Here is a 14,631-nt window from a genome sequence, read left to right as displayed (position 1 = left end):
CCCCCCCCCTCTCTAGATGTGACTGCAAGTTGGGGGCTAAGCGTCAGTAGATAGGGTGGTTATGGGGTAAAAGGAGCAAATTAATAATATTTATATAATATCAAGGGGGGTAATTAGCGTGAGTGCGGGGGGGGGGGGGTGGGGGAATAGTTAGTGTGTGACGCTGCATGCCGCCTCCCCCCCCCCCCCCCCACAACCGCACGTTGGGGGAACAGACCCAACGGGTCTGCACTTGGTCTAGTACATTTATAGAGAACAAAATATCAAAATGTTATGCAAGGCTGAGTCCCAGTTGTAAAAGTAATGCTTATTATTTTCAGCATCTTTCTCATTGCTGTATATTGCAGTTAGGTTACAGGATACACCTGTAACAAGTGGCTCTCATACATCTGATCACTGGGCCTGCAGACTACCCCTCATATTTCAAACATTTTCTCATTGGATCATGAACCTGAAGCACCCTAGTTTTCCACAGCACATCTTGAGCAATCAGATCCTAATTATCTCCTACACTTCTTGCTAAAGAAGTTTCAAAGAGGTGCACCTTATCCTTCACCTGAGCTAGCTGATCCTCCAGTCACAGTGCCTGTTCTTTCCCGGTCTATCTCTGTGCCCGCTCCTCCCTTGCATTCAACACATCATCTGAGTAATTTCTACCAAGTTCAACACCATTCCAACACTAACTGCCTTGTCTATCTATTGCCTTTGCGACTCCCAGATCTGAGGTACAGTGGTGCAATGATAGGGTTGCTGCCTTACAGCGCCAGAGACCTGGGTTCGACCCTGACTACTGGTGCTGTCTGTATGTACATTTTCTGTGTGAGGACTGCATCCCTACAAAAACCTTCCGAGTGTTTCCCAATCAGAAACCTTGGATGAACTTTGAGATCCGCACTCTCCTGAAGTCCAGACACAGGGCATTCACATCCAATGATACAGTGGCCTACATGAAGACCAGATACGACCTTGGTAAGGCCATCAAAAAGGCCAAAAGGGACCTCTGCTCCAAACTGGAGGACGAGACAGATGCTCGGCAGCTGTGGCAGGGTCTGAATGCAATCACCTCCTACAAGGCAAAACCAGGAGGCAGCTCGAATGCCGGTGTAACATCACTCCCTGACGAGCTCAATGCGTTTTACGCACGCTTTGATAGGGAGAATACTGATGTGCCTTCCCGATCCCCCATTCGCTGTGATGGCATTTCAGTCTCAGTCACAGAGGCCGATGTCAGGAAATCCTTCAGAGGGGTGAACCCCCGAAAAGCACCTGGACCTGATGGTATACCCGGCCGTGTTCTAAAAACCTGAGCGGACCAACTGGCGGGAGTTTTTACAGACATTTTCAACCTCTCACTTCTGAGGTCTGAGGTCCCCACCTGCTTTAAAAGGGCATCAATTATACCGGTGCCCAAGAAGAGTAAGGTGACGTGCCTCAATGACTATCGACCAGTGGCACTAACGCCGGTGGTGATGAACTGCTTTGAGAGGTTGATCATGGAGCAAATCAACTCCTACATCGACAAAAACCTGGACCCACTGCAGTTCGCGTACCGCCACAACAGATCAACGGTGGATGCGATCTCGCTGGCCCTCCACTCCGCACTGGACCACTTGGACAACAAAAACTCATATGTCAGGCTGTTATTCATTGATTACAGCTCGGCATTTAACACAATCATCCCCTCCAAACTGGTTACCAAACTCGCAGAACTGGGTCTCTGCGCATCCCTCTGCAACTGGATCCTCGACTTCCTCGTCCACAGACCACAGTCTGTTCGTATTGGTGGAAATGTGTCAGCCTCAATAACAATCAGCACGGGAGCACCTCAAGGCTGCGTGCTCAGCCCCCTGCTGTACTCACTCTATACCCATGACTGCGTAGCGAACCACAGTGCGAACTCCATCATCAAGTTCGCTGACGACACCACTATTGTGGGGCGTATCACTGATGGGGATGAGTCAGAGTACAGAAGAGAGATCGAGCAACTGTCCATATGGTGCCAGCGCAATAACCTGGCCCTGAACACCAGCAAAACCAAGGAACTGATTGTGGACTTTGGAAGGAGTAGGAGGGGGACCCACAGCCCCATTTATATCAACGGGTCGATGGTTGAAAGGGTCAAGAACTTCAAATTCCTGGGGGTGCACACCTCTGAAGATCTTTCCTGGTCCGAGAACACTAACACAATTATCAAAAAAGCTCATCAGCGCCTCTACTTCCTGAGAAGATTACGGAGAGTCGGATTGTCAAGGAAGACTCTCTCTAACTTCTACAGGTGCACAGTCGAGAGCATGCTGACCGGTTGCATCGTGGCTTGGTTTGGCAATTTGAGCGCCCTGGAGAGGAAAAGACTACAAAAAGTAGTAAACACTGCCCAGTCCATCATCGGCTCTGACCTTCCTTCCATCGAGGGGATTTATCGCAGTCGCTGCCTCAAAAACGCTGGCAGTATCATCAAAGACCCACACCATCCTGGCCACACACTCATCTCCCTGCTACCTTCAGGTAGAAGGTACAGGAGCCTGAAGACTGCAACAACCAGGTTCAGGAATAGCTACTTCCCCTCAGCCATCAGGCTATTAAACCTGGCTCGGACAAAACTCTGATTATTAGCAACCACTTTCTGTTATTTGCACTACCAGTTTATTTATTCATGTGTGTATATATTTATATCATGGTATATGGACACATTTATCTGTTTTGTAGTAAATGCCTACTATTTTCTGTGTGTTTAAGCAAAGCAAGAATTTCATTGTCCTATACAGGGACACATGACAATAAACTCACTTGAACTTGAACTTGATTAAGTGGGTTTTCTCTGGGAGCCCTCGTTTCCTCACACATTCCAAAGACGTACAGGTTTGTAGGTTAATTGGCGTCAGTAAAAAAAATGTAAATTATCCCTAGTGTGTAGGAAAATGCTACCATACGGGGTAATGGCTGGTCAGTGTGTCCTTTGTGGACCGAAGGATCCGTGCCCATGCTGTATCTTTAAATATAAAGTCTAAAGTCTAATCTTCTCTTCCATCCCCACCAACCACTCTCCCTCTGATGGTACTTCCTGATGTCACCCCTTTCTTCCTCTTCTCTTCCCACCTTCCAGAGATCCATACAGTCTTTGCAGAAGAAGCAGTGATTCAATTGCACTTCTTCCAATGTAATCTTCTACAGTATACCAATGCCCTATATGATTAACTGTATACCATAAACTCCCTACCTTTTTGTTTAATTCCCCAGTAATAAATGAGAATATTCTGAATTTGAGGACCAGAGGACATAGGTTTAAGGTGAAGGGGAAAAGATTTAACAGGAATGTGAGGGTTAACTTTTTCACACAGGGTGGTGGATGTATGGAACAAGCTGCCAGAGGAGCTAGTTGAGCCAGGAACTATCCCAACATTTAAGAAGCAGTTAGACAGGTACATGGATAGGGCAGGTTTGGAGGGATATGGACAAAATGCTGGCCAGTGAGACTGGTGTAGTTGGGACATGTTGGCCGGTGTGAACAAGTTGAGCCGAAGGGCCTGTTCCCACACTGTATCACTCTATGAAATAAACATAGAAAATACCGAAATTGCTCAGTTGACCACGTCATCTGTTTCCCTTACCTCGGCACTCACTCCCTCTCTTGGTGGATAGAGCAGGGTAGAGTTCCTTTGGTCCTCATTTTCCACCCACCAGCCTCTGCATTCAACAAATGAGTAATTTCCACTCCTCTACAGTGAAACAAAAAGCAGATTGAGTAACATCCTTATAGTCCACCTGCAGGAGAGCTTTTGCCTTCATGCCTTCTGGGGATGATTAGGTTAACGTATGAGGAGCATTTGAAAAGTCTGGGATTCCAAAATTTAAAAGGATGAGTGAATCTCATTGAAACTTACCTAATGATGAAAGGACGTGGAGAGGATGTTTCCAGGAGTGGGGGAATCTAGGACCAGAGGACACAGTTTCAGAATATAAGAACATATCTGGATATGAACGTCGAATGGAGATGAAGAGGAATTTATTTCGCCGGAGGATGGTGAATCTGTGGAGTTTATTCCCACAGACTGCAGTGGAGGCCAAGTCATTGGGTATTTTTAAAACAGATTGACAGGTTCTTGATTAGTAAGTGTGTCAAAAGTTATGGGGAGAAGGCTAGAGAATGGGGTTGAGGGGTAAAATAGATCAGCCATGAATGAACGGCAGAGCATTCTCGATGGGTTGAAGAACATAATTCTGCTCCTAGGTCTTATGCTTAGAAATACATTTGCTGAAACCTGTTGCTTAGATTGAATTTGAAGTTATGCCCCAAAGCTGGCAAAGGATTTTCCCGGATCTGCAGTTTCTGTGTTTTAATACATTCTCCCTTACATAGAAAAACCTTTCAGTACACGATTCTGTAGAAACTCAGTTTTAACTGGAACAAAAAAATAAAAATAAATCCTGTTCAGAAGATTACGTGACTGGAGGAATATAAGTGATTAGACTTGGATTAAATTACATTAAAACTGAAGCCCAGAAATGAAAGAGTTTGAAATCACTTTTATATTTAATTATTTTGAAGATTACAAACAACAGGGCAAACATCTGCTTGGATTGTAGTAATATATTAACAAGATTTGCATCTGTCAAAATGCAAAAATCATACTGAGAATGAAGTACATCATTGAGACTTTCCAATTCCATTTAATATTCTGCATTAATGCTTTGCACTCTTTGTCAAACAAACGCTGGCTGGGTGAGTAACCTGAGGTGGGAAATATGATGGAGGGTAAGACTTTTGCAAAGGTAGTCTGTGTGGCAGCATTTTTACAGGATTGTTAACTAACATCAGGAGAACCTTTCATCTCATCAAATAAACCGGAGTACATAAAGAGCTCAGTTCCTCCACAATGTTGTGGCCATTAAAGAGAAAAGTAGGACTGGCATCTCAATTTCGCATGGTTTGGATGATCATATGCAATAGAAAGGTTTGTAAAAAGGTGAGGGGAGTTGCGCTACTGATCAGGGAGAATGCGCTTAAGGAGGAAGTAATAGAGATTGGGTTATAAAGGTTAAAAAAAACTCAAGCATAAAATCACTATTATGGTATTCTACTATGGGCTTCCCAATAGCCAGTGTGAGATGGAGGAACAGAGCATGGAAAGATGTGAAAGCAACAGGGTTGTTTTAGGTAAGTGACTTCAATTTCTCCGATATTGACTGGGACTTCTTTAGTCAGAGGTTTAGATGGGGCAAACTGTGTTAGGTGCATCCAGGAGGATTTCTTGACACAATATGAGGTGTAGCGGTAGAGATACTGCCTTACAGCACCAGGGACGAGGGTTCGATCCTGACTAAGGGGTCTGTCTGCACGGATTTTATACATTCTCCCCATGACCTGGGTGGGTTTTCACCGAGATCTTCTGTTTCCTCCCACACTCCAAAGATGTACAGATTTTAGGTTTGTGTAGGAAAGAACTGCAGGTGCTGGTTTAAATCAAAGGGAAACACAAAATGGTGGAGTAACTCAGCGAGACAGGCAGCATCTCTGGATAGAAGAAATGAGTGATGTTTCAGGTCGAGACACTTCTTTCTCATTCTGAAGAAGAGTCTCGACCCGAAGCGTCCCCCATTCCTTCTCTTCAGAGATGCTACCTGTCCCGCTGTGTTACTCCAGCATTTTGTGGCTACAGGTTTTAGGTTAATTGGCTGGTTGCAAATGTAAAATTGTCCCTAGTGTGTGTAGGGTTGTGTTAATGTGCAGGGATGGCTGGTTGATGCGGACTCGGTGGGCGATCGGGCCAGTTTCCACATCAAACTAAACTAAATGAAACAAAACTAAACAAGATAGACAATAGACAATAGACAATAGATGCAGGAGTAGGCCATTTGGCCCTTCGAGCCAGCACCGCCATTCAATGTGATCATGGCTGATCATCCACAATCAGTACCCCGTTCCAGCCTTCTCCCCATATCCCCTGACTCCACTATCTTTATGAGCCCTATCAAGGTCTCTCTTGAAAGTATCCAGAGAACCGGCCTCCACCGCCCTCTGAGGCAGACAATTCCACAGACTCTCAACTCTCTGTGTGAAAAAATGAAATGAAACTACACTAAATTAAACTAAACTAAATATGCAGATCCTGTGCAGCCAGGGAAGGAGTCCATCTAGACCTTGTATAGCCTGCCATGTGATTGAAGTTTCAGTTGGAGAACACTTTGTGAACAGTACATAACTCCATAAGTTTCCAGATAGTTACAGAAGAGGACCTCAGAGGAAAATGCTGAATTGGTGAAAGTTTAATTACAACTGCATTAGGCAAGAGTCAGGGAGAGTAGATTGGGAGCAGCTGTTATTTGGCAAATTCACTTACGATATGTAAGAGCAATTTAAAGGCTAGTTAGTTAAAATTCAGGACCAACATGAGATCCATCACAGGTTACTAAGAGGCAAAAGAGAAAAATGCTGGCACCTTGACAGAGATCTATGTATCCACTCCAGCCATAAATGACTTTGCAGAGGACTGGAGAGCAGCCATTGTTGGTCTTTAGTTTAAGAAGCGAAATAGGGGGAAACCAGATTATTATAGGCCAGCGAGCTTCACATCAGTGATAGGGAAATTACTGGCGAAGATTCTTAGGAATAGGATTCACACATATCTGGAAATTCTTAAGCCACTCAGTGATATTCATCATGGGTTTGAGAAGGGGAGGTCATGTGTTACAAACTTGGTTACATTTTTAGGAGATGGTGAAGATGATTGATGGTAGGATCATAGATGTTGGCCATGTGGACTTAGATACAGCTTTCAGGAAAGTCTATCATGGTCGATTGATCCACAAGATAACGGCATATGGAATACATGGAGACTTGGCAGATTGTATTCAAAATACTTGTAAAGAGGATTTATTCTGAATGGAGGTCAGTGACCTGTGGTGTCCCCTAGTGATCAATGCTAGGACCTCTGTTGTATGTGATACATATAAATGATTTGGACAATAATGTAGGTGGTGTTATAAATAAGTTTGCAGACCTCTCATGAATTGGCAGTGTTGTGGATAGTGAGAAAGTGTCAAAGAATACAGCAGGATATAGATTAAACAGAAATTTGGGCAGTGAAATGGCAGATGGAGTTCAATCTGGAAGCTTGATAGAAATTGAGGCTCTGGTCAAGAATAAGAAGGAGGCATGGGATAGGTGGGATCAGGTGTATCACTGGAAGAGTTTCAGGAACTGATGAGCATGTTAAGTAAGGAAATTAGAAAGGCTTTAACATGCCCAGAAGAGGGGCTATTCCTCAAGCTTATGTTGGGCCTTTTTGTATTAGTGGGGGAGGTGACAGACTGTTAAATCAGATGGGAATGGTTGAAAGACCTAAAGTGGCAGGAAACTGAACACAGGCACTCTGCAAATTGGTCATCAACCTGCACTTATCTTCTCCAATGAGAATATTGAATACAGTATATGGGATTGGAAAGAGATCAAATGAATTGTGGCTTCTAAAGGAGGAACTGGGTTGCAGCCCTGCATGATGGGAAGGGAAGATATTAAAGGACGGACTTGCATCTACCATAGCTACTTGGGAATGTGTTGTGAGGAGGGGAGTGGTGGGAATGTGGTTGTTTTGGAATGTGAAGAAAGGTAGCCTCATTTTAGCAGAAGTCTTCACATACCGTATCTGTTGTGCTGCTGCAAGTAAGAATTGCATTGTTCCATTTTGGAACATATGACAATAAAATACTTGACTCTTGGTATTTCTTTTGTCCTATTCATTCCTCACGTGTTCTCAGCAGCTTAAAATTAACATGTTTTTTTCTTACCCAGTTCTGACAAAGGATCTTTGACCTGGTATGTTTTCTCCATTTCCACAAGTGCTGTCTGACCTGCTGAGTTTTTCACACATTTTATGTTCTTGTATGAAATTTTAATTCCTGGCAATTAGATAAAATGGTTTAAAATCACACTGCTTTTAAGTTAATCTTGTTACAATGTTTCTGTCATAATCTATTGTGAGCAAAGGGATACATTTTAAGAACACAATGTTTATGGATGGTTTGCTTACAATATTGCTTGTTAATTGCTTAAGGACTGATTAGGATTCTGTATTGCCATTACCCCACCCATTTATGGCATCATGTATCCCCTTAATAATGATGTAATCATATGAAAAATACCCCTCGGGGAAAAGGATGTTTGGGAAGGGAAGTTACTCTGAGAAGCTACCGCATGCTCATATTGTGCCTCTAGGCTTTTGCTGACAATGTAAGCAGCAAATCCCTGATGACGATGATGGTTTGGATGAGTAGGAAAATTGTTGGACATGTCGGTGGATCATTTTGGAGAGTGGGTTAGATGAATTCTGCCCCACTCTTAATTAACAGTGTGATGTAGGAGAAGTGAATACATTTGCCTTCTGATTGTATAATGATGTGCAATAATGAGTGCAAATAAGGTGTTCTAGAGGTTCCCTGTGGATTCACTGCTGCAGAAACACTCTGCCACCATTCAAGAAATATTACTCAAATAATCAAATCACTGGATTGGTTCTTAACCAGTTTTATTAACAAGGTTCAAATTTGACAGCTATCAGTAAAATACACCAACTTTTCAAAAATGGTTTACTGTCTTTTGACAGTTTGTCCATTGCGAAAGTTTTCAATTGTTTTTTGAACCCATTTTTCTCCCTCTAGATAACAATACTGGTAATAATTGCTAGGTTTCACAGAAAAATGATTTTGTATTGAGTCTGGATGAAGAGCCCAAAAGAGGGACAGGGATACTCCAAAGTTTGGTGTCACATTACATGGAGGATGCCAGTTTGGCTCAGAGATTTCAGGCAGACTGCTGCAATGAGACTCTCTCTCTCTCTCTCTCTCTCCATTCACTTAATTAACAACTGCTGACAACTTTCTCAGTCTTATCTGTATTTGATCTTTTTCATCAGCCTTTTTGTTTGGGAAGAACAGCAAAAACAGTAAGGCTGCTTGATCATTAAATTACAATTATAATCACAATAATTATGGAGTTTTACCAGGAATTTTATAAATTAGAATTAATTATGATATAGAAAATCAATGTATAGTTTGGTGATGAACAGGATCGAAAGAGAGGATAAAAATAGGTAAATAAAATTGTATTTATAATACAAAATCGAGGGCAAAAAAGGTTCATATACCAACTCATTTTTCCGTCATCTTTAATCAGGAACAGGCAGATAATTATTCCAACATCTTGCCATTTAATTGATTTGAGAATTAAGTCATCATGCAATGTTGACTAGAGTAATTTGCTTTCTCTCTCAGCTCTGATGGAGGATCTTTGATCTAAAATGTTAACTGTTTCTCTTCCCAGGAATGGACAGGATGTTAATGAGGGAAGGTTGGACGGACTAGGCTTGTATTCACGGAAGACTCAAAAGTAAGAGGCTGTGTATTAAAACATCGAAGATTGTGTGGAGTCTTGACGGAGCATGTGGACAGATTATAATGATAAAACATTCAAATTTGGATCCAGGCATTCACCACCATCTGTGTGGCAAACTCCTCTAAACCTTAAAGCCATGCCCTCTAGTGTCTGATATTTCCATCCTGGAAAAAAGGTTCTGACTGTCTACCCAATCTGTGCCTCTCATAATTTTTATCTCAATACTTCTATCAGGTCTCTCCTCAACCTGATGCTCCAGAGCAAATAATCCAAATCAGACCAGCACTCCTTGTGGTGAAGACACTATAATCCAGGCTCAGCACCACATATTCTGCTAGGGAAATTTGCAGCCTTAAAGGATTCAAAGATTGAATTCTCCAGGTTTAGGTAACTAGCCTACCCCCCTCCCTCACCCCCTTTGCCACCCCCCTTCCCCCTTCCATGTGCCCCACCTGGATGGGCAGCCATTTCCCCTTTTCCTCTTCCACCTATATTCCTTATCTGGCTTAATAGTTTGTGGTCCTCCATCCTTATCACATTTTTTGCCTGTTCATCTCTGGCCTTTGTCCAACCATTGCCAATCACCCCACCACCAACCTGTATCACTTGCCAGACTTTGTCCTGCTCTCTTTCAGCTTTCTCCTCCCCCCACCACAATCTGTCTGAAGGGTCCTGGCCCAAAACATCACCTGTTCATGTTTTCCAGAGATGTTGCCTGACCTGCTAAGTTACCCCAGCACAATGTGTCTTTTTTTTATGTAAACTGGAATCTGAAACTCCTTATGTCTACCAATCTAATCCTCCTCTCCCCCCTTTCCAAAGCTTCCACATTGTTCCTGTATTGGGGTGATCAGAACTGCATGCAATACTCAAAATACTCAAAATGCTGCATAATCAAAGTCCTATAAATCTGTATTTATGATTTCATGACATCAATGTCATTTTCAGTGAGTTATGCATTTGGACTCCAAAATCCCTTTGTATATCAATTATGGCTTGACAATAATTGTATGTTCCCCTTGCATTTTTTCTCTCAAAGTGCAACATGCCATACCTGCATGGATAAAATTCCATCTGTCATTTATCCACCCATTTCTGTAGCTGTCTATATCTCACTGTATAATTTGACATCCTTCCTCACAGTCCGTGTCCCTGGGAATCTTGGTGTCATTAGCTAACTAACCATCCCATCCACTTCTACATCCACCTCATTTATATATTTCACAAACAACAGATCCCAGCACAGATCCTTGTGGGAATCCACAGATCACAGACTGAATATTGCCTTTCCACTACAACCCACTGTTTTTTTATCAGTAAGCCATTTCTGAATTGATACAACCATGTCACTGTGAATCCTATGCATTGTAATCTTCTGGATAAGGATCCACGTAGACTACTTGCACCTCCTTACCTTCGATCAATATAGTAAAACACGACCTGCCACGTGTAAAGCCATGCTGAATGTCCCTGATCAGCCCATTCTCTTCCAAATTAGAGCAAATCCTATCCCGAGGAATTCTCTCCAGTAGCTTCCCTACCTCGGAAGCCTCAGCGGCCTATAATTCTCTGGATTCTCTCGACCACCCCCCGCCCCCCTTAAATAAAGGAACAACTTTAGCCACTCGCCAGTCCTCTGGGACCTCACCAGTGCTTAGAGAAGATGCAAGGATCTTTGTCAAGTCTTCCACAGTCTTGTCTCTTGCCTCTCTCGATAAACTGGGACAGATACCATTAGGCCCTAGGGATTCATCCATCTTAATGCTCTTCAGAGGCCCAACAATTTCAAACTGCCCTTGCACATTAGTGTTCTCCACACTGATCTCACTGTCCTCCAATTCCTTCCCCTTGGTGAAAATAGATGCAAAATACTTTAGTATCTTGTCTACATCCCCTGACTCCAAGCACAAATTCCCTCCTTTATCCTTGAGCGGTCTTGACCTTCTCCCTGGTTACTCTCTTATATTTAATGTAAGCACAAAAAGCCTTGGGATTTTCTTTAATCCAATTTGCTGATGCCATTTTGTGGCCCCGTTTAAATTGCCTGCTTGAGTTTTTTCTTCCTTGCTTTATATTCCTCAATGGCCCTGTCTGATAACATCCTCTTAAACCTTGCATATGCTTCATATTTATTTTTGACTACATGTACAACCTCTTTGGCCATACAAGGCTCCCTTACTTTGCCATTTTTATCCTTCCTCCTTACTGGACTACACTGGTCCTCAACTTCAATCTATTGGCCTTTAAACAACTCCCACATGTTAGATGTGGACTTAAGCAATAACAACTACTCCCAATACCCTCCCGAGCTCCTGCTTAATAATATAATTTGCCTTACTCCAATTTAGTATCTTCCTGCAAGGTCCAGACTTATTCCTATTCAAAACCATCTTAAAACCTCTGGAGTTGTGATCCCCAAAATGCTCTTCCACTGTAACACCAGTCAACTGGCCAGGCTTGTTTCTAACACAAGGTCCAGTATGGCCCCTTCTCGGATTGGACTAACAACATGAATGAATGAATGAATGAATCTCTTTATTGTCATTGCACATGGTACAACAAAATTTAAAAGTCAATCCCACGGTGCGATTCACAAGAGCAATTTTAAATATATAAGAAAAGGTAAAAATATATACATATTAAAAAAAATTACAGATAAATAACAATAGCAGCTGAACCATTCATTTGAATGTGAGTGTTATTTGTTATTTTGCATTGTTAATTTCACGTATGGCTATGGGGTAGAAGCTGTCTCTGAGTCTGTTTGTGCGAGTTTTGAAAGATCTGTACCGTCTGCCAGAGGGCAGCAGGTGGAACAGGTTGTGTCCAGGGTGGGAAGGGTCCTTCAGGATGTTGGCTGCCCTGCCAAGGCAGCGAGAGCTGAAGATGTCCTTCGGGGAGGGCAGTGGGCAGCCAGTGATTTTTTGTGCGGTGTTGATGACCCTTTGAAGGGCTCTCCTGTCCGCTGCAGAGCAGCTGGTATACCATGTGGTTATACAGTACGCCAGCACACTCTCGATGGAGCAGCGGTAGAAGGACACCAGCAGCTTCTCCTCCAGGTTGTTTTTCCTGAGGATCCTCAGAAAGTAGAGTCGCTACTGGGCCTTCTTGACTGCTGTGGTGGTGTTTGTAGTCCAAGAGAGATCCTCCTTAATTTGTGTGCCCAGGAATCTGAAGTCTGAGACCCTTTCCACACACTCCCCATTGATGAATAGGGGTTTGGGGGCTGCACTGTTCTTACGGACGTCTATGATAATTTCCTTTGTTTTTGTGGTGTTTAGGATGAGGTTGTTGTCTGAACACCACGCTGCCAGTCTTTGGACTTCCTCCCTGTAGGCTGTCTCATCTCCTCCTGAGATACGTCCAACCACAGTCGTGTCGTCCGCAAACTTGACGATGATGTTGGTGGAATGGGCGGGGGCACAATCGTGGGTGTAGAGGAGGGGGCTCAACACACAGCCCTGTGGGGAGCCGGTGCTGAGTGTGATGGGGGTGGAGAGGTGATGGCCCAGTCTGACGGTCTGGGGGCGGTTAGACAGAAAGTCCTTGATCCAGAAGCAGATGGGTTGGGAGAGTCCTAAATCCATGAGTTTGGTGACCAGTCTGCTGGGGATGATGGCATTGAAGGCGGAGCTAAAGTCAATGAAAAGCATCCTCACATAGCTCCCCTGGTGTTCGAGGTGGGTCAGTGCAGTGTGAAGAGCAGTGGCGATGGCATCCTCAGTGGACCTATTTGCTCTGTAGGCAAACTGGTGTGAATCGAAGGTGGGCGGGAGGCTGGCTTTGATGTGCTGCTGGACCAGCCTCTCGAAACACTTCATGATGACTGGTGTGAGAGCGACCGGTCGGTAGTCATTAGGGCCGCTGATAACAGGCTTTTTTGGTAGTGGGATGATTGTGGCAGACTTCAGGCACGGTGGGATGATGGATTTGGACAGGGACAGGTTGAAGATTTTCGTGAAGACCTCGGAGAGCTGGTCTGCACATTCCTTCAGAACCCTTCCTGTCACGCCATCCGGGCCGGCAGCCTTCCTTGGGTTCACCTCCCTGAGCACCCGCCTCACTTCATGCTCCCGCACAGTGAGGGTGTAGTTGTTGTTGTTAGGGGCTGGTGGGAGAATGGTGACGAACTCTTCTGGTTCTGCCTCGAAGCGAGCAAAGAAGCAGTTCAGCTCCTCTGCCAGTGAGGCGTCGCCGTTGGCCGTCGTGCTGTTGCTGGGCTTGTAGTTGGTGATGTGCTGGATGCCCTGCCACAGCCGCCGTGGATCGTTGTTGTTAAAGTGGTCCTCTATCTTCCTCTTGTGGGCCGCTTTGGCATCCCTGATGCCTTTCTTCAGGTTGGCTCTAGCAGCGCTGTACAGGGCTCTGTCGCCAGACCTGAAGGCGGTGTTGCGGTCCTTGAGGAGAGAAACATACTGTTTCAAGAAACCCTCTTGTATACATCTAACAAATTCTGCCCCATCTAAGCCTTTGGCATTGTGCAAGCCCCAGTCAATATTGGGGAAGTTAAAGATAATAACCCTGTTGCTTTGGCAGCTTTCTGTTCCTCTATCTGTCTCTGGCTATTGGGGGGGGGGGTGGGGGGGGGGCTATAGTACAATTCCACTGGAGTGCTTGCACCTTTCTTATTTTTAAGTTCTACACATATCTCCTCAGCAGACAAACCCTCCAGTGTGTCTTCTCTGAGTGCCGCTTTGAGTGTCTCCCTCATCATTAGTGCAACTCCACCATCATTTTCCCTCCCTCTCTGTCACGTCTGAAACATCGAAACCCTGGAGCATTGAGCTGCCAGTTGTGTCCCTCCCACCACCACATTTCCACAATGTCCACAGCATCATAGTCCCATGGACAGATCCAGGCTCTATGTTGATCTGCTTTCCACACAAAACTCTGTGCATTGAAATAAATACACTAGGCAGCTCAGAATGCAGAGAACAAGAGTGGAAGCAGGTCATTATCAACCTCAGACTATTTTCAGATGAACAAAGCATGGAATAGCGGTCTTGCCTTTGAAACCAATTAGACACTGAATGTATCTCTTTGACGTGTGAATATCATTCTGTTTGATATTCCTAGATCAAGTGCACTGAACATAGTCACTTTTTGTAAGGATCAAGACCCTTCTTCAGACTGATCTGTAGAAAGGTCTCTCCAGAGATGCTTCCTGTCCCGCTGAGTTTCTCCAGCATTTTGTGTCTATCATCGGTTTATACCAGCATCTGCAGTTCCTTCCTACATGTCAC

This window comes from Amblyraja radiata, chromosome 7 (genome assembly GCF_010909765.2).
Source record: "Amblyraja radiata isolate CabotCenter1 chromosome 7, sAmbRad1.1.pri, whole genome shotgun sequence".
In the NCBI taxonomy this organism is placed as follows: domain Eukaryota; kingdom Metazoa; phylum Chordata; class Chondrichthyes; order Rajiformes; family Rajidae; genus Amblyraja; species Amblyraja radiata.
The sequence above is the reverse complement of the archived record's forward strand: the minus strand, read 5'-3'. Positions refer to the sequence as shown.